Source organism: Cuculus canorus, chromosome 16, assembly GCF_017976375.1.
Source record: "Cuculus canorus isolate bCucCan1 chromosome 16, bCucCan1.pri, whole genome shotgun sequence".
Taxonomy (NCBI): Eukaryota; Metazoa; Chordata; class Aves; order Cuculiformes; family Cuculidae; genus Cuculus; species Cuculus canorus.
In genome coordinates, this window is record NC_071416.1 from 13,216,262 (window position 1) to 13,236,183 (window position 19,922).

Here is a 19,922-nt window from a genome sequence, read left to right on the forward strand (position 1 = left end):
GGATCTGTTTGATCTGACCTGGTCAGAAAAAAAAATAATAGAAACAGCCCACGAAGCACCACATCCTAAAGGTCAGAGGAAAAGAAAGAGATGGGGAAACAAAGAGCTGTAATGACAGAGCAGGTCAAACTGAATTAAATGTTTAATTGTCTCCCTTGTGCCTCATCAAATAGCTTTCTTTAAAGCAAGAGGGATCTTTTCTTCCAGCAAAAAAATTACCAATTCATCAGTGAGTTGGAAGGTGACGAGTGTTTGTAAACATTACAGTCAATATAATTTTCTCATCCTTCCCCTCATTGTTGATTTACCTTATTTAACTGTGTCATTTACCTAGGAAAGCTGTGGCTATATGCCCTATACCATAAATGCTGGGGTCTCTGTACAGAATTACAGCGCCCAGTGTAACTCTGATGGGCTTTTAGCAAACTGTACTGCTTGCACAAGAGAAGGGCAAATATTGCAGGGCACAGAATGGGCACAGATGCTCAGCCTTGCGCCACTGCACCTCCTCCTGGCAGTGTCCTAGGGTGACTTCTTCCAATGGCTGAGAAGTGGTTCGGTGCTCTGGAATGGAGACAGTCTGTGCAATGAGCTGGGAAAATAGATGGTGTGACCGCGTAATACTCCACGTTCACGTACTTGTGTCCCGTGTTGCTGTGGGGATGCTGTAAGGCACTGGATCTTTTGTGACCCATCCTGGTGTATTGCCTCTGTTCTCGTAAATGACGGTAGAAATTTCTGTTTCGAAGGGCAAAACCACATTTTAATGATTTTATTTTATTGGGTGACAACTACTAACAAACTCACCCTCCTGCCTGAGAGTACTTCATGACTGTCAGCAAGTGTATGGGTTTGGATTATCTTTAGTGACCAATTTTCCAGATGAGAAAAGTTATAGATAAATAGGTAAAATTAATTTGATTTGGTCACGCATCAAATCAGTGGTGGGATCAAACTCTGAACACCTCTCGACACTGAGTTTTATATTTGACTTGTAATGCAAGATTTGTGCCCATGGGAGGCATGAATCAGTCCTTGTTCAGGACAACTTCTGAAACTTCTTCCAAGCCTTTATTTCATGATTTTTTGGCTTACAAAGAAAAGCAGATTCCTAGATTTTTAAGGAGTTGCAAGAGGAGTGAGAGGGACTAAAATGTTCTGCTAATGGACCTAGGGTAAAAGTGGGATCCATCTGACTCAGTTAAGACCAAGTCCAGCTACTGTATTATAAGGCCCAACAAAATGTGTCAACACCAGCGATGGAGAAACCACAATGGGAGCTTTTCCAAGATGTTTAAGAAGAGATGTGCACTGGATCTTCCCAGCTGCACACAAGTGGGCCAAGAGGCTAATTCCAGTCCTCTCTCCAGCTACAGCTCTGGAGTACAGCTTGCTGTAGCCAAGTCCTTCTGCTCGGGATGTCACAGAGATCTCCTGGAGGCATGTGCTCTAGAGGTATCACACAGTTTGCGTGCTTGCTAGAGACATCACAATCTCATTGGGGCCAGAGGAGAAGGAGTTGGAGATCCTACCCCTAGCAGCAGTTCCATCATCACACAGCCAGACGTGCAGCTATTGGGCTTTGGGTCCATGGTGCGTGCATAGCCAGCCTGACAGGTTCAGGTGTGGCCCAGGTTGCAAAACCAGCACCGATTACAGCCAGGAAACTGGAAAAGTCCATGAGACAGAGGAGGACAGTGGACACTGGTTGCATTTGGTCTTCTCAGGGATTTCCCAGTGCCATATTTTACTGGCTGTCTGACCACGGGCGGGCTCAAAACCAGTTGGCTTCTTGGCTGGATGCATGGAGCGTGGCACTGGTGTTTGTGCGTGTAGGTGTCTGTATTAGTAGTAATCATAGCATTAACAGAGCTTTCCTATGGTGCAGAATACAGTTGATTCCCTGGTTTCCAGGCTACATGGAGGCTCCAGTCACAGAGTTGCAAAAGAGGGAAAGAAGGAAATTGGTTTTCTCTTCTTTTCTGGCAAATATGAAGTTGGAGCAGCGAGCAGTGTGGAAAGCTCAGTGCTGTGAATTCTGCTGGCTGTGTCTCTCTGCATCCTTCCCAAACTCTTCTCTAGATCACTAATACACATACATTAAAATCCCATTTTACAGTCGCCATTTGGCCATTTGTGGCCAAATTTAATTTTTAGCATCATTAAGCTTAGCGTAGAGTAAATTTCCTCAAACTTTGGCGTGGTGCTTAAAAATACACAAGTAACCTTTGGCAGGTGGGAGTGAAGCCTAAGCCATTCCTATCTCCTCTGACTTTTTTTTCCCCAGAATGTGGGGATTTGCTGTTTCTTAGTTTCTCATATCAATATGACATAAGAACGTGGGCATCCCGGTTTCCAGGGGTGTTCTGAGCATCATTTGGGAAGCTCTGGACTTTGATTTGTTTGTGAACTCATTTGGCTACTTTAGCAAATCTTGCTTGGGATGCCCTACGTGGAGCTCCGGGCAGGCTAAACGCAGGAGGGCATTTCACAGCTCATGCTGAGTCCGTGCTGCAGCACCCTTGCACAGATTTTGTACAGCAGATGAGAAGGCATGTGGTCACGTTTCTCCACGGCGCTCATGTGAGTGACCCGTGAGGTGGCTGGGGTATGGGAAGGGAAAGCCCATGGCTTTGCTCAAACCCTTTCCTGCCCTCATGCGACTACATGTACTTGAAACACCTGCAGGGACCTGGTTGGGCAGAAGAACCGTGTGAGCTACTGGTCACTCTCCCTCTGCAGCAGAAACATGTGCTAAGAAAATGCAGCTGGAGGAATTCAAGGCATTGGAGGTCAAGATAATGCAGTGAAAACCTCAAGGACACTTTCAAGCCCAAGCACAAGGTTCATCTTATCAGCCTACTCCACAACACAGATGGAAGGATGCTTTGTACAATGGTGATGGGAAAAACAGGTTAAATACATTTACGGGATACAGTGGAAGAAACACATTAAAAAAGTAGAAATTCTTGATTCTAACCAGATCCTCCATTCCAGACAAATTGGAAGCAGTTGGTGAAGTGGAGACTTGCTGTGCATGGACAGAAATAAGAACCAGCCCTGCTCACCTTGATCAGGAACGGCAAAGCCATCAGTCCCAGATGCGGTCAGGAAGAGGTTATATTTTTACAGGGAATGAAAGGAGGAGGATGCTTATTGTGTCTCAGTGTGGATGCTAGGAGCTCAGCTGTACGAGTAGGCAGTGCCCACTGGGAAATAGGTATGGATGGAGCTGCAGTTGACTTAGAAGATAACAGAGGTATTAACATTAAAGAGTAGAGATTGTTTAGATTGTTTGGGGAGGAAAAGAAGGGAATGAGAGAAGAGAGAGCTATTTGAGAAGGAAAAGGATTTATTAGTCTCTGAAAGTGGGGATCTGAGAGAGGCTGGAATGGGGTTGCTATGTCATTATGGGCTGCAGTTGGAGATGTTTCAGAGAGTAAACTAGTAATAGAAATATTTTATAGGCCACCTGACCAGAAAGAACAACTGGACTGTGAAATGACTGTGCAAATAAAACAGGCATGTAAAAAGGAGAGAGTGGTAGGAATTGAAGATTTTAACTACCCAGGCGTAGACTGGAATACATTAAGGGAAGGAAAATAAGGCTGGAGGTATGTTTGCAGATCAGACGCAGGCCTGCTTTCTAATTCAGTCTGTGCATCAACTGCACAGCTTGGATATTAGAAAGGGAGTGCATGAGGACATGCACAATAGGGGAGAGCCCTGGGGAGGCAGCTTTGACAAGCTCCAAGGGAAAAAAAGATTTTAAAGGTGGGTTGTGAAGCAAAAGATAAAGAATGAAATAGTGATTTTGGTCTGAGTGGCCTTAGAGCTTGAATTTCAAATCTTTGGGTTTTATTGGTCTCACAGTTCCACAGAAGCGATCGGTGGTGTGTTTGCAAATGTCAAATCATGACCCCCTAATGAATTAAATCCTGTAATAACCCAGCTTTACCCCAGGTGAAGCTCTCTCTGCCATTAGTTAGGACTGGGAAAACAGGGCCTCTAATGAAATCCTGGCCCCACTGACACTAATGGCAAAAGTCAGATTTGATTTAACGAGGCCAAGATTTCATGCCTGATGCTCATAATCTCATTGGGCAAGAGGATGATTAGGGGAAGTGGGAGTACAAAGCTGGTTTGAGGAGCCAGGGGGACTACCCACTGGGAAGAAGATCTGGGGTTTCATCACCTGCCATGGCACCTCTTAAAGAGTCATCAGAGAGTGAGAGACTCGCCATTAAAGGTAATGATTACACATAACTAGGAGCAAAGCTTGAGACCATTAATGTCTGCACATTTGAAAGACCAACCGAGAGGATTTGGGAAAGGTTCATTCACCGAAAATGGCTTGAGTGGCACTTTTCCAGGTGCCAGTTCCCATATTCCTGGAGATGCAACCATCTCTCTGTGCAGGGATGAACACTGAGCGTGGAGGCAGCTGGTGCCAGGGCTGGTGCTCTCCGGCACTGCAGCCCGGGCGACCTGCTTGTGTTTATAAATGTAGAATTAACTGTTGAACTGCTCTGAATGTGCCTGAAGGTTTTGTTAGTTTATTTGTTTTTCCATAACCTTGGAGACTCCTGCCTTGCTAATTCTTTTTGCTGGCTGATTCAGAGGTGCTATTGCCAACTATGTATTAACATGACCGATTATTCCTTCTTAATCAGGGGAAAAATTGATCTCTTCTAGGCAGGGTCCTGTGAGTGTACATGTATAAATGGACAAGGAATATCTATTTTTTTGAGCATTGTAGCTGTCGTGAATCATACGCTGTTTTCTTGTAGTCCATATGCTTGACTTCACCTCACATTTCCTGTATGATGAATAAAGAATACCATGGTAGGTAAACCTTAAGAGGTCTTGGGAACTTGCGGATGGCTCTGAAATAGCTCCAGGTACGACACACAATAAGATATGAGTTTTATTACAGTTGTGGAGCTACTGGCAAAAAATAGCCTTCTTATTTTGTTTCTTTGTATTTTAAAAAACCCAAACGCATATGAGCGTGCTCAGGGGAAGGAGAAGGAAGAGGCCGTAAAGACACTCCAGACCTTGGATACCAACGGGTGCCAGTGAATCACAGCTTTCTTAGTCACCATTACTGGCTGCACGAATCAATAGCAGACTCTGACTATCAAATAAAGATTCAGCCTTTGTATAAAATATTACCTGATAACTAGTCAGTCTATATTCAGTGAACGTTCTGTGGAAGACTCAGACTGAGATCTCTGAAGAGACAGTGCTCTGCGCACAATCATTTAGCAGGAGAAGCGAAAAATGAATTTTAAGAGGCTTTAAAAAAAAAATCTGCCATTATTATAAACATAATTTAAGTTTTTAATTGAATGAGAATGAGCACTCCACTAAAATTGTTCTGCGAGAAAGGTAACTGTGTTTGTGTTGCAAATGTTTGCTTAGCAAAATGAAGAGTGCTGCGGCAGGAGCCCAAACTTCCAGGGAAGCTGCAGGTCATGAGTGGTCCAGGGGGAAAGCAGATCCTGGGCTGTGTGCTGGGCAGCTTGGCGCAGCGAAACCCCATCCTGTGCGGACAGGCACTCTCTGCACCCTTAGGCCTCAGCGCAGCTCTGAACAACAGCAATTTGCAAGCAATGTGGGTTCATATTTGCTCACGGCAATGGATGCTGCTGCTGTCCAGAGCCAAGGACGCATCCATTGAGGCTACTTCTTGCGGAAATGCTGAATCAAATACAAATGCCCCCTCCCTCCTTTCCTGTTTCTCCCAAACTTTTCAATTTGGCAGGCAAAAGGGTCATTGTGCCCTCTGCAACAACTGAAAGCAGTGACAATTCAAAGAGGCTTTGTTTCAGTTGGGAATATTTTTTGGAGGGGATGAGGTGCTCATTAAAACTGAGATTTTTCAAGAGGAGCAAACATGATTTGTGACAATTGTCTCCAAGTTGCTAATCCATTTTTCCACCTCCTTTAACATTTGGTGGAGAGTTTTCATCCCTTCTCAATAAAAACTACTCACGAAATGAATCTTGTAGCTGGCTGTAGTGAAGAGATTTTTAATCCCTGTCTACTCCAAACGACATATGGGCATCAGATACTTTCAGTTTGATTCACCTGCGTTTGTTGCGGGTGCTTCTAGGAATCTGGTTGCATTTCTCAAATCTACTCAGAGGATTTTAAGCAGCAGCCGAGCTCTCGGTTTCTAAAATGTAATTTGTGACAGTGCTTTCGGGATGTTTAAACTTCTTAAAAGGCTCCTGATTGCCAACTTGTAGTTGGAGAGAAAGGCAGCCCTGATCTGGCTGGCACGGGGGACGGCGCCGCTGCGTGTGGCGTGACCCAGGGCGAGCGCTGCGCTGGCTGGTGCTCGCTGAGACCAAAATCCTCTTTAGCTGCTGCTGTCTGCAAAGCTGTGCCTGCTTCTGCTGCAGCAGGACCTGCTGGGATGCTGCAGTCTGGGAGAGGGCTGGGATTTGCTCCGCAAGAGCCAAGCGTTGATCAGTACTGCTGATGCTCAGGATAATTAAACAATAGAAGTGAAATGATTAATAAGGTTCTTTTCTAAGGCATGGAGGAAGTTGAAGGCCTGGAGAGAGGCCACTGAATTTGACAAAATAAACTGAGCCGAATAGGAAGATTTTCAGTAATTATTGGCTCATTTTTTTCCTCAGGCTTTCTAACCCGTCGCTTCAACTTACTGGCTCAAGACACTCCTTACACCCACATCACATTTTGCCTTGGGCCATTCGGTTGCCCTTGACAGCTGTCTAGGGCAAAAGGAAATCACCCAACCACAAATGTTTTGTCGTAACTTTATAACAAGCGTATCTGAAGAAGTCAAAACCTTGGAGGTTCAGACCCTGCTTTAAAAAGTGAGATAAAATTAGGACCCGAAAACCAGGCGGTGCCCTCTGCCACCCTGGTCGTGTACCCAGCTGCGCTGCCGTGTACGCAGGTTAATAGCAGTTAGCAGCTATTTGAAAATGGTTACCTGAATTGCTGAAGTCATGGTGATAATTAGAAGCCAAATCATAGCCACTCAGTGCTGCTGGTTTGTACCTGGTTGGCAGTGCAGATCAGTGGGGAAGCGCTGGGGTGTGATTGGTGTGGCTGGAGCTCCGCAGGGACCGAGTCCCAGCTGCTGATGGATGGCAGGGTTTGGGGACAGGTCAAGAGTGGCAGAGCACGTGGGCATAGAGGTTTGCCCTCTGTCAGTGCCCGGTGGGCAGGACGGTCTCGATAGGATGATTAGTGATCAAGCTAAAACTACATCATGTTCAGCACTGATCTGACTGCTGACCGTCTCAGGGTAGGGAAAAGGGATAGATGCCTTCAAGTCTGCCCATTCCTTGGGAACTGTGCAGGCAGGTGCAGAGCCATGGTCACACAGCTTGCCATGGAAGCTGATCTTCCTTGTGTAAGCCGCTTGATTGTCTTTGTTGGGCACAAGATCTGGCTTCATCGGTGGCTGTGAACGCGTTTGTGTTAGCCCGGCCCACAGCACAGCTAGCCACACCAGTGACACCTTTTTGATGCCTAGTGGAGATTCAAGTTGGTAAGAGTTTCAGTACAGCATCACCTCTGTACTGTAGGTGCTCAGTGTTTGCTGTGCTGTACGTCTGAAATGCTGAGTAAAAGGTGTCTGTGAGGGAGTAACATCAAAGGGACTGAGAACAGACATGTCCTACCACCATGCTTATGGTCCTTACAGTTCAGTGATGTTCACGCAGTGCTCCATCGTCTGCTAGTGGTCCCTGTGACAGGGGGATCAGGCGATGACTAGAAAATAATAAAATCCTGCTCCTTCTTCCCACAGAGACAAGCTAGCAAACAAACCCCGGGAAAAGAAAAGTGAATTAATGAGCAGCTGGTGTTTAGGGTCTTTTGTTTTCTCTGCAAATTGGTGCAAAGGAGTCTTGAAATGGATTCAGGAAGGTCAGGGGTCCTTTAAACATCAAAAGTTTGAGTGATTCAGCTGGATCTCGCTGAGATGTCCCTATCTGAAGATAAGGCAGACAATGCCTTATAATTTCTCCATGTTTTATTTAGGCCTCTTCTTCCTTTGAATCTGCTTAGAAAAATCTACACTGGGGCATTGTTCCACACCCCTGTCCCCTTCCGCAGAGAGGGGGAACGGAGAGGTGGTTGCGGTTTTAGTGTGAGTGTGACTCTGCCTGTCTGAACCAGTGAGAGATTAAGCAACTTGCCCAAGGTCGCAAATATTTCACTGACTTTCCCTGGTGATTTTCAATACATCTGCTCAGTACACGTCCTCTTTGGAGAGTTTGTAGTTCAGTTTTACTGTGGCTACCGGTACGTGATAACTTTCTCTTTTTCTTACAAATACCAGTGCTCAGCCTGAAAGTGCAGATTGAAGGAAATGTTGTTCTTGGGAATAAATCTATCTGCAAATTTGATGATGTTTGAGGATCTGCGTCTTTTTGTCTTCACTGTTCTTTCTGTAGACTTGTGCTGGAAAATCTTGAAGGGATGTGCTTGTGGCTCTGAAACGTACTTCTGATTTCAATCTGCAACTATGACACGTGGCTGTAAGCTCAGATGAACACATCCTCACCCCCTTGCTTGGTAGCTGTGTGGTCAAACTCTCAAACCTCGCTGGAAGAACAGTTGGAGGTTCATGGCACTGCTCTATGGTGCATCCAACAGGGACAGAAACAAAAATGCAAAGCAGTAGCTACCAGCTATGAAAAAGCATAATAAAGAATTTAATTACTTCCTAAAATGGTAGTGTCACTAGCTAGATGTGCAAATCCCACTGCAAGACAAGTAAGGAATTCAGGTTTCCAGAGGGACCCTTGTTGGATGCACTTAGGAGAATGGAGTGAGAGGATGGGATCCTGGTGAAAAAGGCAATGAGTGCCATCCCTGTCCTGGTTAAATCACCCTGCCCCAGGTGCCTTCCTTCCCTAGCAGTCTGTCCGTCTGTCTGCCTGCCTCCCATTGCCGTACTTATCTGATGGTCAAAGTCGCTTACTCTTATTTACATTGCCCACAGGGCATGTTGGATTGGAGCGCATTCCCTCTCTTGTTTTAGTTGATGAATGCAGCCCTATTAAAATATCATCTCATCCTCACACTAGATTGCAGTCTAAGATAGTACGTGTTTTTTCTATATCGTTTATACAAGAAAGATTGTTAAATGCCAGACCCAGTAAATATTTCAAGATCCACTGCATTGCTGAGAACAGTTTCTCCCTGGGCATATGTTTCAGAGCCAAAGAAAACACTTTAAAAATTTCCTTCCTGTTTAATTTTTTTAAAGGGCATTTTCCCTATATCTCTTACTGAAATGACAACTTGTCATGTTCCATGATCTTATTACAGTTGCAGATGTAACTCAGCAGGGAATCTGCCTAAGTTTACATTTAAAATCATAAGACCCTGATTCTGATCTTTTTTTTTTCCTATCAGTTTGAATCTTTCTGTGGTGTAGAACTTCCAGCTTTACCTCATTATAATCAGGATCAGAATTGCTCCTAATTATAACACTTAACTCCTGTGTAGTGCTTTACACTTTCCAGGCTCTCTATATTCATCAATTAATTAATCCTCAAAGCAGTATTACATTCCCACTAGGAAAATGGGGAAACTGAAGGCAGAGGTGACGAAGCTGGTGCTGACAACATCAACACAGCAGCCCGGGTCCTCCCATGCTCGTCCCTGCCTCTCTTGACTGTATTGTGATCATGCAAAACATCACCTGGAGGGTCCCGAACAGATCCCATAGTGGGGTCTGTGTTCCGCTGGATTTTGGGACTATTTGACATTTTAGAAAAACAATACAGTTTGAAGAATCACCTGTTTCTAGAAGAGTTTATAAGGTGTCTCATGGAAATCTGCTGGTCCATGTGCTGTGCATTGCTGAGCTGTCATCCGGAGCGGGCTGGAGGAACGGCCAGGCAGCAGGAACAAATCCTTGGATGACTGAAATCTTCCTTTAGTGAAACAGATATATGGGAAAGCACATTTAGGAGTAGCTTTACATCGGAGAAGTTTACAGATCTACACACCTAATGCAAGCAAAGGTGATGGTCTTTAACCTCAGTGGAATGAGTTTTGTCTTGTATTTCAGTGTCTGCTCCATGGTCAAAAGACCTCACAGTCCTGGGCTTATGTTGAGTAAGGTTAATGACAATGATGGACAAAGTAGCTCAAGAAGGAGAGAACAGTCCTGATTCTAATCGGTTTTTGCAGGTTGTTCTCCCTCAAGTCCTTACTGGGCAGCCTGTCCTTCCTAGCATGCCCGCGCAGAGAAATTTCCTTGTGTGGTTGTGTCACAGGAGCTGCTTTGTGCAAGCTGCACCAGAATAAACACCTGCATGGGCTCTGGAATAAAAACCATGGCTACACAGGGACAAGCTTTGAGAATAAGATAAATTTTATTCCAGAATAATATCTAGGCAGGATATTTTACTGGTCTATCTATAGTAGATTAATTAGTCTAGTACAGCTGTTCTGGGAAGGTATTTCCCTGTAGACAAGCCCATGGAGGGTAAAGGGGAAATGTGAGCTTGTTGAGGGATTAGGCAGGCGGGTGGGATGTTTAAAAGTTCAGCTAAGCTTCAACTAAATGAATTGAAACCTCTAAAGGTTTCCCCATCTCTTCTCCCGGAGATCAGACCACTTTTATCAAAGAGAGAATGAAAAGAACTGATATGCAATTTTTTTCTTACTAAGTCAGTTAAATGGAGAGGGAGAAAAAAAAGAGAAGTGATTTCAAGACGAAAAGCAGGTTGCATGGACTTTAGATTATGTGATTTTGGAAGGTGTGAGTCATTAGGAAAGAAGGGGGGAGCATAATTTTCTCTGGTCACTATGCAGTAATGCAGAACAGTTGTTCCTGTGATTATTTCTGTGTTTTCCACCATAGAAATTGTTGGCATGCACCATTGTGGGATGGGGATCGTGCAAACTCAAATAGAAAAGCAAATATTCATCAATACAATAGCAGCTGATGCCAACTGTAACACCTGATGCAAATACGTTAAACATCTCGGAGAAGGAGGGATCATTAAATGAAATGAGTGTTCTTTTAGCTTTCATTTCCTGAAGTGTTTTTGATTTGTTTGAGTTTTTGAAGAATAACTGGAACAACTGCCTTGGACTGGAAGAGAACGTTGAATTAGTGCAGAGAGAAGAAATCTTTGATTTCTCCTTTTGTATTACAGAGTCTGAAAATAGAGAAAATTACTTCCTTAAAAATAGGGGCAGCAAGACATTAAATGGTTTGTTCTTGTTACAGTGTATTAATATTTTGATTCAGTATTTCATTAATATAATTCACTCTTACCATGCTTTTCTACTTTTTCCTTAAGAAAAGTTGAAAATGAAATGTGAGCAAACCCAGCTGGTGTTTGTGTCCTCTCTCTTGTGAGTGTGGGTGTTTGTCCCTTTCCCCCATTTTACTTTCTTCTTAAACCCTGAGGTTCATAAAAGTCAGGATATTATCAAATTGTTTATATTGTTGCTTACACTAAAATCAGCCCTTTCCAAGGAAATGAACTTAAAAGCAGCCAAGTCTGCTCACATGGCATCGTCTGTTGAAAATGCCCCTGGTTGTGGGTCCTTTTCTCAGGTTGCTCACAGGTACATGAATCATTGCAGCATTTTTCTTTTGCTTTTTCTTTTTTGCTGTCTCTTGGGGGTTTTGAGCAGATTCATGGAGTGACACAGGAGCCGCTGCAGCATTAACCTGGGCTGCCAAGCGGCTCTTCGTGACACGCCTTGTACACAGAGTAGTCAGTGCCCTGGCTGCTCTGGGCCCCGTTAGAGTTCATGTTCCTCTGTTGTTATTGCTTGAAGAGCAGCTCTGTGGCCTCTTGTCTGCGTGCCGTGGGAGGCTGCGAGCTCTCTGACGCTGGAGCAACCTCTGCACCGGTCTCTGCTGTACCATAGCTAATGGTTTATCCTGAGCATCCTGACTAACACTCCCAGGGCAAATCCCTGCTCAGGTTATTGCATCTCTGGGCTTTCTCCATTTACTTCTATGCATGAGGGTACTGTCTGTGCGGAGGCAATCTAAAGCTCACTAGACTGAGAGATGATTTGCTCAAGCACCCAAATGCAGCAGTCCTCCTCCCACCTGGCCCACCTCTCCCCTGTGGGTTGTTGTTCCCTCCCTGGAGGTAAGCAGCTGCTGCGCAGACTTGGGGCTTGTCCTAACCTGGGTAAGGAGAGAGCTGAGAGCACAACTGAGAGCTCTCAAATGCTTCTGGGTTCATCAGTGCAGACGCAAAGTACATGGCAGGAGAACATCTGCCTACAGGGAATACTGTGCAGGACTTGTAATGTTTGAATCATTTTTCTCTGCTCCTCTGGTGCAAAATGGACAGATCCTAACCCAGAATATAACAAAGTCAGATACTGAATTCTCTTCTGGATGAATAAGTTACTCCTTACTACAAGTCCTTCCCATCCTGGAGGAAGCCTTTGCCCTGCAGACGGTCGGGCAGTAGCACGGTGCTCTGGCAAACTGGGCAGTAAGAAGGACCAATATGTGGAGCCGTGCCCCTCGTCTGGAGGCTTTGGACCCGGTGTGTTTGTCTGTCTCTAGTCTCATGACACGGACAGGAGAGGAGCTCAGATGTAGATGCTAGTCTCCTGTATAAAGAAAAAACCTGCTGTTTGGGGAAATTTCTCCTCTTTCATATCTAGTCCCAGCCTTGAACTGTCCCTCTCCATCCCCCAGAGTTTCCCTCTCCCTCAGCGTATTTGTTTTTCACTTCTCTTTTCATATCTGCATTTCTTGTCTTCTAAAATTTAACATTTCTATAACAGAGGCTCGAATATGTTTTCTGTATGTTCATGGTTAGGCCAGCAGAGCCATTCAGACAGGCTAAGAAAAGCCAGCCAAGCAGGTCAGAGAAAAGAAAGCCTTTGTATTCTTTGTGGATTGCTCTCATGGTTGGTGAAACTGGCAGGACAGGAAAAAAAAAAACTGTGTATTTGTCTGTGTATGTGTATGTGGAAATCTTTGTAGCTCTAGTCTAGACCTTCCCTGCTGTTCAGGGAATGAGGGAAACTGCAGCCGGAGCAGCAAGGCTGGGTGAAATCATAATAGTCCTATTGACATCAGCCTGCGCTCAGCGGACGTGCAGACCCAACACCCTGTCAGGGGAAATGTCTCACACTCGCGCTGACACTCTGTTGTGACTGAGGGACCCTGGCTAACACCATTTGTGCTGTTTTCTCATGCAACAGCCAAAATACCAATCAGGACACTTCCTCTGAGCTTTAAGTAGATCCAGGAGAGTTGTAGATCAGATGTTGCCTGCGTAAACAGCACTTTAGCACCCCATTTATACAGGAACATGCATGAGGTACAATGAGAGTAGCTTATCCTTCCGTAGAGCCATCGGTGTTCTCCACTTCTGATGTAAGAAAATTGCATACGCTACCCTGGAGACTGAGACACGTTGAGGCTGGCCAAAGATGGTGCGTTGAGCCATATGTTGACCCAAATCATCAGGAGATTCTGTGGGTTTCATGTCCCAGCTTTATTGCATTCAGGCCCTCCCTTGTCTCTGTCAGGCTTCCAGGGACTAATGTCTGGCGTTCCCACCCTGTCTGCCACCCAGTCCCAGGGAGCTTTTTGTTGGAATAAGAGCCTTTGATTTTTTTCATTCTGAAATAACTTTGGGGATTGAAATTTCTTTCCTGGGTGTTTTTTTAAAGATTTCAGTTGAGAAGGATGAAAAAAGGCTGTATCCAAACTAAAACCTTTTACGTTGGGGGCAAATGAAATATGTCATGTCTGTGTTCACGCCCCTTCCCCCTTTTTAATAATTTGATAATGATTTAAAACACAAACTGGAGTCAACCAGAAATGACGTTGCAGTGCTATTATCCTCTGATTCCTTCCTTTCCTTGGCACTGATGCATTGCGCTGCTTGCATCCTGACCTCCCCAGAAGACACTTCCTGGGAACCTCTTTTTCCTTAGAACTCCAACCCCGGCTCCCCAGGTTGTTCCTGTGTGTACCACATTAATGACATCAACTCTGCCAGTCTGGATTTGCAGCTGCAAAAATAGCAAGGTGGTGACTCAAAATGAAAAGCGCTTTCCAAGTGGTTGTGTTGTATTTAGTATATTAACCGCCACCCCTCAGAGGAGGCGGATGAATGTGGAGGAGGAGGTTGTTTTGGAGATTTTGTGCAGAACTTCTTTTGACTGACAGCATTCTGTGACAGTTCCCAAAAGCAGTGCTTTTTACTGGCTCCTGAATTCACTTATCTTTTGGCAAATCTCCTCCCCAGCCTGCTGCCTCCCCTCCTTGGGATAGTGAGACATTGTAAAGAAACAACAAAAGAAGCCCCCAGCGCGCTGCCCCCGTGGCACAGGGACATGGGATGAAGGCAGCTCAGCAGTCAGTTCTCAGCAGAAGGGCTTCTGGCAGAGCGACGGCTCCTGCAGCCTTCGGAGTCATTTTGGCCCCAGTGACCAGAATTTTGATCGTGTGTCCCTGATTATGTTCTGAGCGGCTGCTGACTTTTAGACCTACTGCATGGCTAACTGATGGAAAATAAAACCTTTAAAAGCGCTACCGGCAGCAAGGGTGGGGGAGGATCTTATCATGAAAGCCATACATGGCACGCTGGCCTATGCTATAGCTGCGTGTTTCTATTGTGCTCTGCAAACTTTGCCCCTGCAAACTGATGGAAAATGGCTAGATGGAGCATGGATTCATTTTCTAAAGGAAATGAGGATATAAATTCATTTAGGAAATGACATGCCAATTTTTCTTGCTCCGTTTTCCTCTCATAATAAATGGTACAGCTGCCAGGAATTTTTGTGAAAATAACACTTGCTTTCTGGTTTTTCCTCTTTTTTTTTTTCTCTTCTTCTTTTTTTTTTTTTCTAAATCCTGCTCAAATGTTATAAAAGACCCTGAGCCAGATATATCATGTTTAAGATCTCAGCAGAGGTAAACCTCGCTGAACAAATGAAGATCTGTTCCTATCTCCGTTGCCTGCTGACAATGATAGCGACATAGGCTGCAACATCACTTCCTCAAAACTTGGAGAAAATATATAACCCATTTACTTAATGGACTGAGCTATAATGTCATCAGTTAAGTGAATCCTGTGAATAAGGAACGAGATGAAGTAATTGCTTCCAAAACATTTCTGGAATGAAGTAAAACTTCACAGTGACTGGTCTCCTGGGGTCCCATTGATAACCTCTTTTGAGTGAAGTTTGTTCTTCTGTGATGCAGGGATCCTTTTCCAGGTGTTATTAAGGACTCGATTCACTAGCCAGCATTAAAGGGGGGTGCCTGATCTAACCCCGTTGTGACTGAGTTTGTGGATTGCCATCTTGGTTTGGTTTAAAACATAGCAGCTGCAGTAAGAGCCCCCTCTAACCACACTGATTAAAATTGTTACAGAGGCATAGTGCCGAGTGCTGTTAAGCTTGTAAAGGGGTATAATAAACTCTTAATGCCTCCAAAGTATGCTGGTCTAATGATCTGAGTACAACTTCAGAAGTCAGGCTACTTGACCTGTGTCCCATGAGCACTGTGCAGAGCTGGGAGGTCGTTACTGGTATGCGTACCCCATGGTGGGTGGTGCAGGACGAGATAGAATCATGGAAAAGACCTTAGAGATCATCAACTCCAACTGTATCTGTCAATTACTAAATCATGTCCCGGAGCACCTCATCTGGCTGCTTTTTAAACACCTCCAGGGATGGTGACTCAACCACCTCCCTGGCCAGCCTGTTGCATGTACCTGCACGAGGTTGGTTGGCACTTGTGGCAGTGTAGATCAGCATTGGAGGAGCCAGAGACCACCACTGCAAAAAAATGGCTGTTTAGCCACTAGGATTTGAGCCCATTCCTCTGTGTGGATGTTGGGGGCTGCTGGCTTCAGCCTGTAACCCAGAACTGTGCTGTGCACTAAGGCCACGGCTTTAAACACCAACCCCATGCCTCCTACTCTTCACTCTGCCTCCAGCTTGCTCTATCACCAAATTCTGGGAGAAAACAATCTAAAGTGTACAAAGTGTCATGCCTATACTGGAATTCAGCTCTATTTCTGGAGGTGCTGAGCACCTTTAGGTCCCATGTATGGCAGTTTTAAACACACCCAAGAAATGATGCAGAAAGCTGGGGTGTGTATCCCAGCTGAGAGAGTTTCAAGACAAATGGAAAAAAACTCCACTGGTCTAATGTTGCAATCATCACTCCCTGACTGCTGTGGGAGACCAGCAGAAGCAAGGTCCGTAGCATTTGAAGCTTATCTTTCACTTGGCTTTGGCATTTTTCTTAAGAGGCAAATAAACTGGAAAGAAAAGGCTAATATGTCATTCCGCAGCAAAAGCAGAGAATGAAAGGCTTGCTTATCACTGAGTAGCTTGGCTGCTGCTTGTAGAGGCTCTCTCTTCGCTCCAGGATTTCAGTGGTGTTGAGCCCCCAAGATCTAGCTCTAGGTCTTTTTCTCATAATGAAAAGAAACAAGTGCTGGAAATGCCATTTTTGTAGTCCACAGGACGTTTTTGTTTTCCTGAATCTTTGCAGCTTTTGCTGGTAACTTGTGACAAACTCAGAAGATGGAAGGCACATCTAGGCAGCTCGTCTGACCGCCTGTTCAGGGGAGGACTATATTCAAAATCAGATCAGGTCATGTAAAATAATCAGTTTTGCCCTTGATTATAATTTTTAGAGGTTTCTGCCTCTGTAGCTAATCTGGCATTTGGCACAATGAATTAGGCAGAAGTTTCCAGCTCCAGAGAAAAAGCAAGATAGAGAGGCAAGAACCTTTTGAGGTAGGTCGGCTGTGGGCAGAATAGCTCATCTCTTTGCTGTGATAGATCCTCTTAGCAAGGTTCCCCCACCTCATTTCCATCTCCCCTCCTGTCCCCACTGCCTGGCTTCCAAAGCTTGTGGGACCTTCACGGCTGTGCAAAGTGTGAAATAAAATGTTTGTGTGGCTGTGCTCCAGGGGTTGAAAAACTTGGGGAGTGGAGGAAGGAACGGGAATGATAATTGTTCACCAACTGTGCTTGTGAAGCAAAACTAGCAGCTCTCCCTTCTTCCCGACTCTCCTTCCTTATCCTTTGCACAATGCCCCCATCTGCCCCTTCTCATGTAATTTTTGTATTTCTCTCAGCAATGTTATTTGCACAGTGTTGGGGATTTTTTTTCCCACGTGCTTATTTTTCTGGCTATTTCATGTTGGCTGAAATGTTTAGTTCTTTCCATCTGACTTAGAGGTTTCTGGTCTTAAAATTGCTCTGGAAAAATTTAAGTGCTTAATTAACATGCAGCTACTGGAACGGAAGAGAAAAAGCAGATATGCAATTGCAATCTTTTTGTTTGACAGAGAGGAGAGCCTTGTCATTCAAAATGTACAAAAATGGGTTTTCTCAAGAGGATTCTCTTCCCATCCCAGTGCCTTGTGTGGTTTCCAGCCAGTGCCTCATCTTCTCTGAGCCTTCTTGTTCCTACCTCCTGCTACCGTGTCTTGATTTTATCTCCCGTTCACTTGTTTTCTTATCCGTTGAGGTGGCGAACAGCGTAGGGCAGGCACCATCCAACCTAAAAAGTACCTGTCTGAGTTAGCAGAGCACCTGCCCTCTGATCCCTTTGCACTCAGTGGGGAAGAGAGACACCTCAGAATGATTCGGATCTGAAGTGGGATAAATCACAGGTCTTTAAAAGCGTTTTTCTCTCTGTCAGTTGCAGTGGGAACCTAAAGCTACTACGCTGCTAACCTGGACAAAGAAAAGCCAGTGGGAGCCTAAGCAGGCTGGAGTGTATGCAGTGTTTATCACAAGCAGCTCAGCTGAAAACTTTCATACCTAACCATAACAAATTATAAAGCTAGGAAAAGCTACTTTTCCCGGGTTTCTTGTGCAGAAAGAGTCTCATTGCTGAATATCACTATCAAAGCAAGCAGAGCAGAAACGACTTGAGCTCTTTTTTGTAATAGCAAGAAGGACTGTAAGCAAAATCAAGCACTGTTCTTCCGGGAATAAATAAAAGAGCAAGGATCTGCATTAGAGCAACCCTTATGGAAACCTAGAGGAGACTTAAAGCCTGAAACTTTGTTTGCAAGGCAAAGAAGAATAATGAAGATGCAGTGATTGGAGTTTGCCCTGTTGGGTCATTCTGTAGTGGAAGCGAATATTTTGCGTAGCTCTGCATGATGAGCTGACTGCCTCATTATAGCCGATCTAGGTGGAAGAATTACTTTGAAGGGGAAAGGAACGGCATGGTGTTAGCTACCTGGCTTCTAAATGAAAAATCTTGTGGGATTAAGATAGCAAAATGTTGAGCACCAACAAGAAGTCTCACTTAAAAAAAAATAAAGACTCCGTATGTCCAAACCTCTCGATGGGCCAAACGGTCTTTTGAAACGTGGTATTTAATCTGAGAGCTGCAATGGAATTCAGTAAGGGGGTTCTGCAGGCAGTTGCAACTGCTGAGTGGGAGGATGGAAGAGCAGGTCTCTGTGAGCTGATCTGCGGAAGTCACCTTTCTTTGTCACCCTTATCACTTTAACACTTTCCATGCATCCCTGCTGCCCTCTCCTCCCTGCCCTATTCCCCCCGTTATCTTTGCTCCCATTACTTCTCTTTCCAGTTGAATTAACTTTTGATAGATACGCTTTTTCCTCAAAAAAGCATATATTCACGCAGATCATCTGTCATGTGCCACTATGACTTTGTGTGTTTTGTTTCCCTTCCTGCTGTGTGTTGGGGTCATCTTTAGCTTTAGCGGTGGAAGATGAGAGGGTTTTTTTCTTTTCCTTCTACCCTGTGCTCGTGCAGTTCCTGGCACAACAGAGAGCTCCATTCTGCTGCCATAAACCTGACAATGAAGCACTCCTGCATGTGCCGAGTTGTAGGACTCATCAGCAAGTGGGTGACAGTCTCTACAGTAGCTAACAAAGCCACTGGTTAGGTAAAATAGCAATAAAATTCTAACAATTAATTTGATAAAGCCTTTTCTCATGGACAGATTTCCTGCTGCAAAATTATGACTCAGGCATCACCATTTTCAGTGGTGCATTCTTCAAAGGATGCATTTTTTTCACCCAACAGGGTATTGAATCCATTTCCTTGGATGCGTTAGGTATTTGTGCAAGCACCATGTTGAGGTGTTGTTGTTATGGTAACTCTTCTGTATTAGTCTTGATTCCGCATATAGTGCAATTATGAATGCTGTTGTTTTAAAATAATCCGAGCTGTCTCCGGTCCAGGGAGCCAGCATTGCTCAGTAAGACCTGCACATCCATGCTGAGGCAGAGCTGCTTTACCATATGTTGTTCGAATAAAAAGTTGATGAGGGAAAATAATGCATCAGAAATATTTCTGTGGAAAATCAATGGAGAAGTCCACATTTCCCTTGAACGTTTCACTACAGCTATGACAGGCACCTGTTTTATTTTTCCTTTTCAATTAATTCAGCCTTGGTTCTCAGGTAATCACATGAGTCCAACTAAGCAAGACTGCGCTGTGCTAATTGAAATGATTACGTAAGCTGTGATACTTACACAGAGGTGCTTTACAAAAGCCCACTTTCAGCCTAGTCTGTCAAGGTCTAGAAATTATACATCCATGCCAGACCTGCCTCAGTACGTCCCCAAAAAGCTAGGGACGGAAGCTGGAAAGTGGAGGGGCACATGCAGTCACTCCCAGGGTCATCAGGCATGGAAGCTGGAGGCCCAGGGCAAGGTAAAACCTGCTGACCCTGACCACTACCCATGGAGGGGATTGGGGACATGCTTCTTGCCGTCTCTAGCAAGAACTGACTCTGCCCAAAGGCGTGTCATGATGGTCTCGGGAAGCTCACCTCGGAAGCAGCTCCCTCAAACCTAGTCTGGAAGCTGCCAACTTTTATCTCTGTAGTAGAGATGGTCCAAGCGAGCATCCTGGCCTGCAGCGCCAAGCGTGCTCAAGCTGTGAGCAGTTTCTTCAGA